This window comes from Tasmannia lanceolata, unplaced genomic scaffold (genome assembly GCF_043159265.1).
Source record: "Tasmannia lanceolata isolate RefF3 unplaced genomic scaffold, GAP_Taslan_0.1 ptg000009l, whole genome shotgun sequence".
Classification (NCBI taxonomy): Eukaryota; Viridiplantae; Streptophyta; class Magnoliopsida; order Canellales; family Winteraceae; genus Tasmannia; species Tasmannia lanceolata.
The window spans coordinates 212385-226175 of NW_027518686.1; the positions used below are offsets into that span (position 1 = coordinate 212385).

A 13791-nucleotide genomic window follows, 5' to 3' on the forward strand; every position below is an offset into this window, starting at 1 on the left:
GGTTTTGGAAGATCGATGGAAAGACAGTAAAGCTCAGTACAATTACTAAATACCAAACATGCCGAAAACAACCCTCTAGAGGAGCATCCTTTTGTAATTTCATTGGGTTCTCAGAGAGAGAGAGAGAAACTTGTAAAATTTAAGTGGGTTTTCTCGTGAGGCAGAGACAACAATCTACGTGAAATCGTAAATGAGAGAGCTTGTGAAATTTAAGGCTTTATTTGAGTCGGCTTTCTGCTTAATGAAGAGATATACTCGTGGTCTCTATATGTGAAATCATAAATGGGCTTTTTAGAGAGAGAGACTAGGGGTGTCAATGGATCCACATTGGATAGGATCCACCCATGTCTTAGTCACCATCTATTGAATCAGAGAGAGAGAGAGAGAGAGAGAGAGAGAGAGAGAGACTAGGGGTGTCAATGGATCCACATTGGGTAGGATCCACCCATGTCTTAGTCACCATCTATTGAATCTGAGAGAGAGAGAGAGAGAGAGAGAGAGAGAGAGAGAGAGACTAGGGGTGTCAATGGATCCACATTGGATAGGATCCACCCATGTCTTAGTCACCGTCTATTGAATCTCTTATCGGTCAAATCAAGGTCAGGACCGTAGTTTTAAAACTCCCCCACGTCATCGTGGACTACCCCGAGTCGACTCCCTTTTACCTTGGCCTCGTTCCGTATTTTGACCTACAAATTTAATAAAAACTCCTTTGACTCTCTTGAATTATCTCCACATCAACCGAGTACTCGACCGCATCATACCGAGTAGACTAGGATTTTCTTAGCCGCATTCTATGCCAATCCGCATTTGGAACAAAATCATAATGTTCTTCGGATCCGATTTCCTATGCATCAGTCATCTTTCATTTTTAAATTGGACTGTCCATCATTGTTCTAGTAGGTCATACTTACGTTTTACATAGTGAAAATTCTCATTAAGAGGATGTGGGATAGGGCGAACGAGAGCGACAGCGAGAGCGAGAGCAGGAACAGTAGCTACAAGAGTGAGCTGCTAGGTTGGGGACAAAGTGAGCTAGTGACTTAGGGTCAATGGTTAGAGAAGTAAGAGATGAGGGTCATTCGGGACATGAGAAATAAATGAAAAAAATTATGAACTATTCTAAAAATTTGCATATGCTTTATTTTTACTAAATTACCGCTAATACTTGTGAAGTTATAAAAAATTAAAGCCCCAAATGTCCATCAATCCTGGCAATGTGTTTAGATCCTATCCGTTTAAGTTCGGATTCGGATGGTCCATCAGATCACCTCAGTACATTGACAACCTAGAGATTCTTATGAAATTTAATGTGGGTTATTTAGGTGGGATTTCTCCCTTCTGTGAAGACACGTGATCAATGTGAAATCGTAAAAGGGCTTGAGAGAAAGAGAGAGAATATTGAAATCTTACTTGAGCTTTTGGATGAGAGAAAAGAGACCTTTCTGAAATTTTATTTGGTTTTTTCTCTTTAATCGAGAGACATATACATACTCAATAATGTGAGATGTGTGTGGTGTGTGGTGTGTGGTAGGGCTGCAACTCGAGCCGGGTTTTACCCGACCCGCATCGACCCGACCCGAAAATAGCCTGGGTTGGGTTCAGGTTTCATGGGTTTCGGGTCGAGCCGGGTTGAGCATTCAAAAGCCCGCATGAATCTCGGGTCGAGCCGGGTTTGAAGGGGCCCGACCCGACCCGACCCGAGTTACATAAGTTATAGTATGTACATTTTTTTCTATTGTTAGGTAAAAGTTAAAAGTGAAAACTCACGCACCCACTGTTATTGTATGTGAGTGTAATTTCTGCTTCTATGAGTTGAGTTGATTCAAGTGTTTGATTCAGCATTGTTCGATTGTAATTACAACATTGTTTGATTACAACATTGTTTGATTCAAGTGTAATGTGAGTGTAATTACATCATTGTTTAATTCAAGTGTAATGTGAGTGTAATTTCTGCTTCTATGAGTTGAGTTGCCTTGCCAAACAAGAATTTTCCTTAAAAAATTGCGTCAATATGAAAAAACCCGACCCGAGATTTATCATGGGTAGGGCCGGGTTTGGGAATCGTGGGTTTTCCGAAAAAAAACCCGACTCGCCCGACCCGAGTTGCAGCCCTAGTGTGTGGCATGGGCTTCTTTGCCTTAATACTCTAGCAACAAGCCCCCTTAACACTCGTAAATAAAAAGAAATGAAAGAAACCCCTCGTTTTGATACATCCACATCTCAATTATTGACAATTTGTCACTAATATTTGTTTAATACCAAGCAATTACTGACAAATTGTCACTAATATATGTTTACCATCATTAACATCGAAGATTAGGTCAATCTTTAAACCTAGAAATTGAATAAAAAAAATATAAAGTGACCCATTCAGCAGTGAATGATGCATTTGGATTGCCGGAGTAAGGTGCTGGAATCGGCATCCTATTCGGATTCTGCCCGAATCTGGCATTATGTTCAGAAAATTGGGAAAAAAAATCAGGAGATGGAAATGGCACAACCCTCTAATATTCAGTCCTTCAATATATCAGAGGGTTAGGATCAACCTATGGAAATGATTTTTGGCGCACAACATATTTAGGCTGTAGCTCATCTGATGGACGGTTTGGATCATCCTATGGTGCAGGTCATACTGTACTTTTTAATAATGTGAGGAGTGCGAACATCAAAATAAGGTAGTGATGATATCATTTCCCTAGTTTAACTACACATTGATCTAATGATTTTAATTGTCTGATCAAAAGACTTTTTCACATTGAATGTTGATTATAGTTCAATCTTCTCTTTATTTCATTACTATATGGCCGTTTGAATAATGTTATCAGTGTGATTTTTTGGCTATAGCTCATTCATGGCCAGGCCAAATGGATGAACGGTTCAGATAACAACATTAACCTCTACCTGATCAGGTGTTGAGGTAGGGAGAAAAGAAGAAAGCATTTAACAAAGGATCCTTTACTAAAGGCAGACATTGAAGTAGGGAGAAAAGAAGAAAGCATTTAACAAAGGGTCCCCTTTACTAATTAAAGACATTGAAGCTCAAGCCTGTCCCTTACTAAACCCATGTCTTAAAAGGACAAAAGTGGTTCTGAATTTTGGAAAACTCCCAAGAGGGCATGATGCAACTTAAGAAGGGCTAGAAGGCTATTATTGAATGATGATGAAAAAAGTTGCATGTGGTCACCTTCCTCCCTCACTTCCCACATTTATTTCTTCAAACAGCCATACACTATTAGGTGAATTTCATTCAATTCTTAGACACAATGTACTAATGGTGTACAAGACAAATGCTTTTAATAGTCCCCACCATATTTCTACATTGAAGAGGGCATTGAATAGGGGTCTTAAATTATCAATGGGCTTTGTGGGCCCAACCCCATGTTAGGCTGACTGTGGGTCTCACTTATATGATCACAGGAATGTTGGACCCACTCAAATGTTGGCCTGGTATGACTTGGTTAGGGCTTACATTGCTCTCTTCATTTTACAGGTGCCTGCTGATTTTGGCATTAAATGTTGAAAGGAAAATGCTAGAAAGATGGTGGTTGTTAGGCTCGTTCCTAACTGAACACTGTGTGGGCCCAGTTTGAACTCCATCGTTAATTCATATTGAATTCGGTGAAGGAGGTGGAATTTTTGTGATAATAAAACCTTCTCTATCTCGTACTAAAAAATTGAACTTGAGGATTTTTCCTCTAGCAAGACAGAAAATCTTGCTTCTTTTTATTTCTTCAATTCTTCTAAATTATTTCATTACAATGTAAAATTCTTAAGGGCCCTGTTTGGATACCTCATGCATTAGTATTTTGATTTGGATTTGAGTTTTGGATACAAAACACATCAATCATCTTCATGATCATGTTTTAAGAGAGAGAGTGAGGGAGGGAGGGATGCCTCGCTTGCCGGAGCAACGATGGTGACGGAAGTTGCCACAAACGTTGATTTCCAAATAATGTCTCGCAGAAAAGATTTGAAAATTGGAATTTTTTGCACTGTTGTTACTGATTTGGAAATTCTAAGGATCTGATCTAGTTCAAAATATCAACTAAATCCAAATCTAAATCTTGATGGTATCCAAACGTGGCCTTATTTTCTTTAGCATTATTTATTATTCATTCCTCCTTGGAGCCATGGGAGTTGAATTTTGGACGTTCCCCTAAAAAATCGGAGAATAACTACTTCAAATTTCAAAGGAATAGTTCTTGAAATCGTATCATCTCTTATAGATTGGAAATCTTTGGGTTTCTAGCTCTAAGCACATCTCTAACGCATTCATCATTGGTCCTGCTTGGGGTGACAACTATCAAGTAATAAATGATAAGATGAGATATCTTCAACATCCCACTAGTTTAATGTAATTACGTAAATCTGCTAATTTTATGTGTTATTTAGCTTGTTAGAATTCATTTAATTGTTAGTAGCTTCTTTCAGCATGGTTTAGCTAAAGAAAATAGTATAATCATCTAAGAGATATGTACAAATTTCTAGAGCAAAACTAGTTTCTTTCCAAACCGGCCTTCTTTTTTTTTATAGGTGAGTTCCGTCAGTGGGACAATACGCTGGCCATGTTGACAGATATGTTATATGAGGAACTAGTTCCGACACCGAGGGCAGTCAGTGTAAGTAATAACTTGCTTTTTGGACTAAGCCGACGACCTTGAAGTGGTATTGCTTTCGGTTCACTGTATTCAGTAATACCTTATGATTGTGACATTCTTTGATATTGTAGACCATGCTTCCTATTACTTTACTGTACTCATTGCAAATATTTGATCCATATTAGCTCATTTCATGTGTAACTTTGTACCCTGTTTGTTTACCTGATTGATCACCTTTGTTGCTAGCATGCTTGACCCAACTGTTGTAGTACGTCATTATGTACTAGGCTTCGGCTGACTGTGGCTTAATAATTTCATATTTTAATCCCCGTGGTGCAGACGAGGGAGCGGAGGTGTGACATTCCTTCGCTATTTCTTGGCTCTATTTAATTTTTTGAGAGTAAGTATTTTGTGGACAAATGTAATGGAAGACGTTTTATTGTTATTTTGGGCGGCAAGAGAGAGTTTGAGATTGATTTAAATGACTTATGTAAGACCTTATTATAGCTTTAGAATTTATTGCCATTGATGGTTATGGTACTGTTTTGCTAGCTTTGTATACTTGTGGAGGTTTCTTTGCGGGTATAAAGCGTTGTCATGCCTCAAGCCGTGAGTACAGGTTGGGGGCGTGACACAAAAAAAGGATACCTACATGATTTAAGAGGGGTTGGGGGGGGGGGGGGGGGGGGGGGGGGGGGGGTAGGGCTGCAACTCGGGTCGGGTTTTGGAGAACCCAACCCTACCCGAGAAATATCTCGGGTCGGGTCGGGTTTTTTTTCGGAAAACCCACGATTCCCAAACCCGGCCCTACCCATGATAAATCTCGGGTCGGTTCGGGTCGGGTCGGGTTTTTTCACATTGACGCAAATTTTTAAGGAAAATTCTTGTTTGGTAAGGCAACTCAACTCATAGAAGCAGAAATTACACTCACATTACACTTGAATCAAACAATGATGTAATTACACTCACATCACACTTGAATCAAACAATGCTGTAATCAAACAATGTTGTAATTACAATCAAACAATGCTGAATCAAACACTTGAATCAACTCAACTCATAGAAGCAGAAATTACACTCACATACAGTAACAGTGGGTGCGTGGGTTTTCACTTTTAACTTTGGGATAATTACATTTACACCCCCTCTAGTTTCTGACACATCCACTTCCACCCCTATAGTTTAAAATGTGACAAATACACCCCTGTAGTTTCAATTTGTTTAAGGTTTGCCCCCTCAGCTGAAAATTCGTCCCCTCAGCTGAAAGTTCGTCCATAGATTGAAGGGTAATTAGGATGATCCGATGGAGCTGATTTTTTGGGCACACCATATCTATGTCAGGACCCATCAAATGAACGCTTTGGATCATCCAAATAATGTGGGCCCTACCCGAATCCAAACACTACCAAAAAATCATCCAAATAATGTGGGCCCACATTGTTTGGATGATCCAAAGCGTTCATTTGATGGGTCCTGACATAGTTAGGGTGTGCCCAAAAAATCAGCTCCATCGGATCATCCTAACCCTTCAATCTATGGACGAACCTTCCGCTGAGGGGGCCTACCTTAAACAAATTGAAACTACAAGGGTGTATTTGTCACGTTTTAAACTATAGGGGTGGAAGTGGATGTGTCAGAAACTAGAGGGGGTGTAAATGTAATTATCCCTTTAACTTTTAACTAACAATAGAAAACAATATACGTACTATAACTTATGTAACTCGGGTCGGGTCGGGTCGGGTCGGGCCCCTTCAAACCCGGCTCGACCCGAGATTCATGCGGGCTTTTGAATGCTGAACCCGGCTCGACCCGAAACCCATGAAACCTGAACCCGACCCAGGCTATTTTCGGGTCGGGTTGATGCGGGTCGGGTTTTACCCAGCTCGAGTTGCAGCCCTAGTGGGGGGGTGTTGTGGGTGGAATGAAAACATAAGGCCCTCTTCGTTGTAGATTTTGACAAGGGATTGTTAGTCTAAAACCAATTGTTGAACTCGAAATCACCTCTTGCCAGACTCGATCAGGATTGTGAGCCCCATACCGATTAGTCGACTCAAAAATAAGTTTGAGTCCAATAATCGGTTTGGCACCCACAATAGGTTGTCACAATCTAAACCCAAAAAAGCCCTGTTTGTTTTAGATTGTGATAACCAACTGTGAGCTCTATTACAACCAATTGTGAGCGCATGTCACAATCTAAAACACACAGGTATAGGGCTCCAAATGGAAAAGATTGCCAAAAGGAACAGTTCGAATCACTCCAAATATACGTTAAATTCGAGCAGAGACTGCTGCTCCAAGCAATAAAAGCATAAAATGATGACCTTCAAAATGATCCATCTATGAAAACATCTTGAGTCCAATAATCAGAATGTGGCTCACAGTCAGTTGTCATAATCTAAAATGCACAGGCAGGTAAGCAAACCAAAAAAAAAAATCAATTGCCAAAAGAAACACTCATTTACTCTTTGAATCCACTATCTCTATACTTAAATACAACCCTCTTAAAGTACCAGCATGAACGTTTTGGGAATATGAAATATTGAGAACCAATATAAACTCCCCTTCTGATTGGTCTCATTTTCTTGAGAAGAACCCAGAAGACCATGTAGGATGAGATTATAATCCTGCATAATCTCGAATGTTATCAGTTCCGGTACGTAGACCAAATAAGACAATGCGAGCAAAAGTTCCCATCTATTATATTTTGATTCTCACATGATGCATTCTAAGTTGAAATGTCACTTTCTATCAGTTCAACCCAGAACTTAAAAAAAATAAAAAATAGAGGGTTTTGAAGCTAAATCCCACTACTGCTTTCCATGTTTCTTTCCTTTTAGTTATCATTTAAAACTAAGATATCAGTCATCACCATATGTTGGTTTGACTGTTTGACAAAATCAAGAAAGAAAGCAAGATTTTGATCACCCAATTGAGCCTTGTTTGGATTGCAAGAAAAACCACTGATGAAAAAGTTTTTCCTGAGAATTTTTTTATTCCCATGATTTAGAGGCAAATTATTTTACTATTGTTAATTTGGAGGGATATTATCATAAATTTAAGGTCTCCCCAAAGTCAAACTTGAACAGGGCTGGTTCAAGTTATCTCTTTTCATGTGTTAAAAAAAAGGTAGGAAAATTTAGAAATATTTTCCTTTCCAAACTTTTCTAGAAGATTCCTGGAATCCAAAAGGGGCATAAAGGTCTTCTCGGATTGCAAGAATTTTTTGGAAAAGCTTGGAAAGGAAAAACTTTCTAAAATATTTTTTTTTACACATGAAAAAACACAACTTGAACCAACCCTATTCAATTTCTATTTAGAGGGACATTCAATTTATGATGATATATCCCTCTATATTAATCATATAATCATACTTCCCTCTAACCCTGAGAAATTTTTTTTCCATGAGGAATGGTTTTCTAGCAATCCAAACAGGGCCCAGATACAAAAACACAATGGATTGAAAATCAACCATAACCACCGTATCTAGATTATTTATTTATTTTTTTGAAATATAACCACCATATCTTGATATCAAGATAAAAAAAAACCTACAAGAACATAAAATAGAACAGACTGATTGGGGAAACCTAACACCATGCCAATAATCGGTAGTGACAAACAAAGTCAGTCATCATTCGTCCTATAATACGTGCATATGATACATCATTGGTAAGTTCTTTGAACCCACAGTTAAACAAAACATTTAGGCCTATAAGAGTACCATAATGTTCTCCAAATGAAATTATGTTCAAGTACTCAAACCTAATTCGAATTGGTTCTATGGATATCTTGGAAATGCATAACATACCAAACAAGTTCAGTGAAAGTAAGGGAAAAACAAACAAAAGAGACAGAGAAATAAGATAATAGGTAAACAATGACACGAATACAAAAGGGATTCAATAAGGCATATACATAAGTCACCAGGATACGGTACAAGATGAGGCCTGTGTGTGGGAGAGATGTCCCTGTCTGTTCTATCATCACTTGCACACACAAAATTCACAAATGGATCATTAGAATGTGAGGAGTTCTAAACTGAAGGGCGCCCTTGTAAAAGGGATGAAAGGGCGCCCCCATTGGTTGTAAATCACCAAAGTGCACTAAATGTTGATTGACTTTTCATTCCATTTAATGCACCTCGCTGATTTACAGCCAATGGGGGCACACTTTCAACCCTTTTTTGCAAGGACGCCCTTCAATTTAAAACTCCTCTTAGAATGTACATTTTAACTTCATTAATTTTTTGCTCATGCCACTATAAAATCAAGTAACAAATTCAACACAAAAAACTAAAGATCCAACAAAGAGAAACATGACACCCTTAAACTCCTTCAAATCTCAGTCATAAACATACCATCATTAAGAAGAAAAGTTCCCCCAGAGGCACCAACAAAATTACCAGAAACTGATCCTAATCCTACATCCGCAATAGAAAGAAACACCAAAAAACTAATCAAATAGGCTGAAACCCATGTCATCATCACTTTCTTCTTTGGGCTCTTCCTTTTTCTCTTCGGGTGGAGGCGGAGCAGCTGCGGCAGCAGCCCCACCACCACCTCCTGCCGGAGCAGAGGCCATAACTGGTGCTCCTCCTCCACCAGAGCCAACATTCATGATGAGATCGTCCACACTCATCTTTTGTAGGAGCTTTGCAAAGAGGCCAGGCCAGTAGGCTTCGACCTTCACTCCAGCCGCATTCACCAAGGCAAGGATTTTCTCGGCGGTGATGGGAATGCCATCGTCGTGGAGGATCAGAGAAGCGTAAGTGCAAGCAACCTCTGAGATAGACATTGTAGAAGAGAAAGATATGGATTGGTAGTCTTCCTGCAAAAGTTTTCAAGACCTTTATCGTTAGAATGTAGATTGAGGTTGCAATAGAAGTCATTTTAGATTGCAATTAGCAGGTGAATTGCGGACAAAGATCGCAGTCCAAATTGGGATTTAAGGATAAAACAAAGTGCACCTTAAAAGATGAAGATTTGATTACAAAAGTGACTAAGGAGAACAATAATTGCAATCAATAGTGCAATTCGTACAAGAAGGGAAAAGACTCTTTCGGAGAAATAAAAAAGGAAAATGAAAAGAGCAAACGCCTCAGAGAAATTTCTTTTCAGAGTGGACAGACACTCAAAGTATATTTAAACCCATCATAGGCACTAGAGGAATTAAACTTAAGAGTAAACTCGGAAAGGAAGGTGCAGGTTGGGAATTTTTTTTTTTTTTTGAATGGCAACGACCCAATTCAATTATAATTTGACAACAGAAATATTAGAAATAAAATTAAGTAAAACAAAATAGCCAATGTCCAACAAATGGAAATAAAACAATAAAATAGCCAATGTCCAACAAATGGAAACAGCAAATAAGCTAAAACAAAATAACCAAATTCAAGAGTAGATCCGACCAATCCCGTATAGACGGGAGGGAAAAAAATCCAATTATGAAGAATTTATATAATGAATTATTAATCATTACTACATAACTGTCAGTATAAAATGATCATTTTTTGCGCCAGAGAGATACCAAAAGACCAAGTCATCAATGTCAACAAGAGTGCTGACGTCCCTATCTAGTTTATCATCATTTGCAGTTTCTTTTCTATTTTCTTCTTTTCCCCTAGAGGATGAACAGAGATCAAACCCATAAGGCCATAACTATAAGAGCAACACATACGTCAAAACTCAAAACCAACGAGATTAACATTTCAAAACTTGTCTCAGACTCTACAAGTTTTTAAGATTAAAAAAAACCACATGTAGTCCAAATTCTCAAGTTCCAAGTACAAAACTTTTCAATTATTTGGCAATTTTTTCTAATTTTTAAAGGCTCAGTCGTGTTTTGAGATTGCTCAATCAAGTTTTTCAATCTCAACTACTGATTTAGTTAAGCCAAGACATAGGATTTTAGAAAACTCTGAGAAAAGGCTATAAATATGGACAGAATCGCTTTCTATAGGAAGAAATGGAATGAAAATATCACCAACCACAATGAAGCGAATACAAAAGGGTTTGGGTGAAGCAAATACAGAAGTGACCAGGATACAGCAAGATTAAGTATATGCATCAGAGAAATTTCCAAGATGATTCATCATCCCCCATAGAAGTGCAGATCTCCCTCTCTGTTTTGTCATCAATTGCACAAATAAAAACCCACGAATGGAAAATATCATTTGACTGTACACTAAGGATGCAATTGAGGGCATTATAGATTGCAGTTAATGTGTGCACTGCAGAACGAAATTGCACCGCAAATTGATTTAAACATACAGCAAAACACCACACTAAAATATGATGGTTGGATTACAAAAGTGACATAGATGAGCATAATAATCCAAATTCATGTTGCAATTCAGAAAAGAAGAAAAGAGAAATAGTTCATAGTAATGGAAAAGGAAAAGAAAAGAAAGCAAATGCCTCAGAAAATTTTCTTTTCATAGTGGACACTCAAAGTATATTTAAACCCCTCATAGGCACCTGAGGAATTCAATTAGTGTAAACTAACGGAACATGCATGTCAGAAAAATTCAGAATACAAAACAATTAACAACCAAGTCAATTATAATTTAACAAATATTATAAATAATTTATGTCACTAGGTACAATAAATAGCCAATGTCCAACATATGGATAAAACAAACAAGCTAAAACAAAATAACCAAACTGAAGAGTAGATCCAACCGATCCCATGTACACAGCACAAAAACCTCAAGTAATGCAGAATCTAAAGGTTGAATTATTCATCAGTATAACATTATCACAAAAATTTCATTTTTTAGAAGAGAGATTTACAAAGACCAAGCCATCACAGTCAAAAAGAGTGTTGGCGTTCCTGTGTTGATTATCATCATTTGCAGTTTCCTTTCTATTTTTTCATGTCAAAACCAAGAATTAACACTTACAAAACTTGACTCAAACTCGACAAGGGCTGTTTAGATTTATGGATTTTATAATCTGGGATTTTATTATCCAGGATTGTAAAATCCGGGATTTTACAAGCTAAAATCTGATTTCATAACCTAAAACCTAGATGTTACAAGCCTAGGCTTGTACAATCCAGGTTTTAGCTTGTAAAATACAGGATTTTAAAATCCTGGATTATAAAATCCATGTGCCCATACAGGGTGTACAAGTTTCTAAGATTAATCAGAACACATGCTCGGGTACAATTTCTGAAGTAAGTTTTTCGATTACCGGGTGATGTTTTTCTAATTTTACAAAGGCTTAATCGATTTTTGAGATTGCTTGATCTAGTCTTTCACACTTGACATATGCTAGTGATAAAATTAAGCCAAGACAGAAGACTTTAGAAAACTCGAGAAAAATCTAGCAATTGTCTAAAATCATTTTCTATAGGAAAAACAGGAATCAAAATATCACCAACCACAACCAAATATAACTGTACATGGGAAACAACCAAACGTCTCTAAGAAAACATAATTTCATAATAAAATGCAAAACCCAAATGCCTCTGATCAAGTTCTTTTCATGGTAATTACTCAAAAGTAAATTTAAACACATCATAGACAGCAAAACTGGATTTTCCAATAACCCTATGAGAACCCAATTCCATACACAATCAAATGAAAGGAAACAACAAAACATCTCTAAGATAGCATAATGTTATAATAAAATGCAAAACCCATCATCAGATCAATTTCTTTTCATGGTAATTACTCAAAAGTAGATTTAAACACATCATAGACAGCAAAACTGGGTTTTTCAACAACCCTATGAGAACCCAATTCCATACACAATCAAAAGAAAGGAAACAACGAAAAATCTCTAAAATAGCATAATCTTATAATAAAATGAAAAACCCAAATGCCAGAGATCAATTTCTTTTCATGGCAATTACTCAAAAGTAGATTTAAACACATCATAGACAGCAAAACTGGATTTTTCAACAACCCTATGAGAACCCAATTCCATACACAATCAGAAGAAAGGAAACAATGAAACATCTCTAAAATAGCATAATGTTATAAATAAAATGCAAAACCCAAATGCCTCTGATCAAGTTCTTTTCATTGTAATTACTCAAAAGTAGATTTAAACACATCATAGACAGCAAAACTGGATTTTTCAACAACCCTATGGGAAGCCCAATTCCATAAACAATTAAAAGAAAGGAAACAATGAAACATCTCTAAGAAAACATAATTTCATAATAAATGCAAAACCCAAATGCCTCTGATCAAGTTCTTTCCATGGTAATTACTCAAAAGTAGATTTAAACACATCATAGACAGCAAAACTGGGAAACCCAAGTCCATAAACAATTAAAAGAAAAGTTGAAAAAAATTGGCTTTTTTACGGGGGAAGGAAACAAAGAGAGATTACCTTGGGTGAACGAAGCAGAAGGAACAAAACTGGAAAATTAAAAAACAGGGAACGATTAGGAGGCGGAAAAGAAGAAGATAGTGTTTAGGGTTTTTTTTCCTGACGTTGAGTGGCGTTTTATATGGAGATTGGATTGTATGCGAAATTTTTTTAGGGGAACATTAGGCCAACGGGGCAAATATTTACACCTTATATTTTGGTAGATACACCCATTTCTTTCAATAGGCTAATATTGGCACTACCATGTTTTAATTATCACTCTTTTTGTCTTTTAATATTTAATATTATACACCCATTTCTTTTTCTTTTTCTTTTTGAAAAGGATTGACACCCATTTCTTTCAATAGGCTAATATTGGAACTACCATGTTTTAATAATCACAATTACTCTTTTTGTCTTTTAATATTTATAAACCGCTGTCAATGGTTGTTATTCCAAAAAGCTTTGAGAAGGCAATTCAAAAAGAAAAGACAAGCAAAGTTAGTGCAATTATAAAAAAAATGATGGTGCCTATATCAGTAGCCTTTGAATATAGCCAAACGATGGAAAACCCATTTTCCTTAGAATAAATTTTCCAATATTAATTACTCTTTTCCAAGATAAATTCCCCAGATCAAAACAGCAAGGAAAATTTGTCATGAAGGCACTGTTTCTAAAATGGATGTAAAACAAATTCTATGATCATTTTTCAGTTTAAAAATGAGTGTAAAATCTGTTTCTACGGCCATTTTAGGATGAAAGAAGAAGAGTAAATAAACAAAATTCTCACATTTGAATTCTTGTTGTGTAGGAAAAGAGAATGAGCACTTGTATTATAATATGGCAACTAGACTCACATGTATAATCAT

The 13791-nt window shown here is 37.0% G+C and overlaps 4 non-coding genes and 1 pseudogene across 5 annotated transcripts; all 5 read right to left on the bottom strand.

Moving 5' to 3' along the window:
- Nucleotides 1-8860: 8860 nt before the first annotated feature.
- Nucleotides 8861-13102, bottom strand: LOC143885800 (large ribosomal subunit protein P1 pseudogene; annotated as a pseudogene). Its single transcript, XR_013253616.1, has 2 exons — nt 12944-13102; nt 8861-9428 (listed from the first exon to the last, which is right to left on the bottom strand). The product of XR_013253616.1 is annotated as a large ribosomal subunit protein P1 pseudogene (transcript).
- On the bottom strand, nt 9691-9764 carry LOC143885815 (small nucleolar RNA Z267). Its single transcript, XR_013253645.1, has one exon. It is a non-coding gene; the product is annotated as a small nucleolar RNA Z267 (small nucleolar RNA).
- LOC143885817 (small nucleolar RNA R44/J54/Z268 family) lies at nt 10110-10195 on the bottom strand. The gene has a single exon (XR_013253647.1). It is a non-coding gene; the product is annotated as a small nucleolar RNA R44/J54/Z268 family (small nucleolar RNA).
- Nucleotides 10661-10744, bottom strand: LOC143885816 (small nucleolar RNA R44/J54/Z268 family). Its single transcript, XR_013253646.1, has one exon. It is a non-coding gene; the product is annotated as a small nucleolar RNA R44/J54/Z268 family (small nucleolar RNA).
- LOC143885814 (small nucleolar RNA Z267) lies at nt 11011-11080 on the bottom strand. Its single transcript, XR_013253644.1, has one exon. It is a non-coding gene; the product is annotated as a small nucleolar RNA Z267 (small nucleolar RNA).
- Nucleotides 13103-13791: the final 689 nt, after the last annotated feature.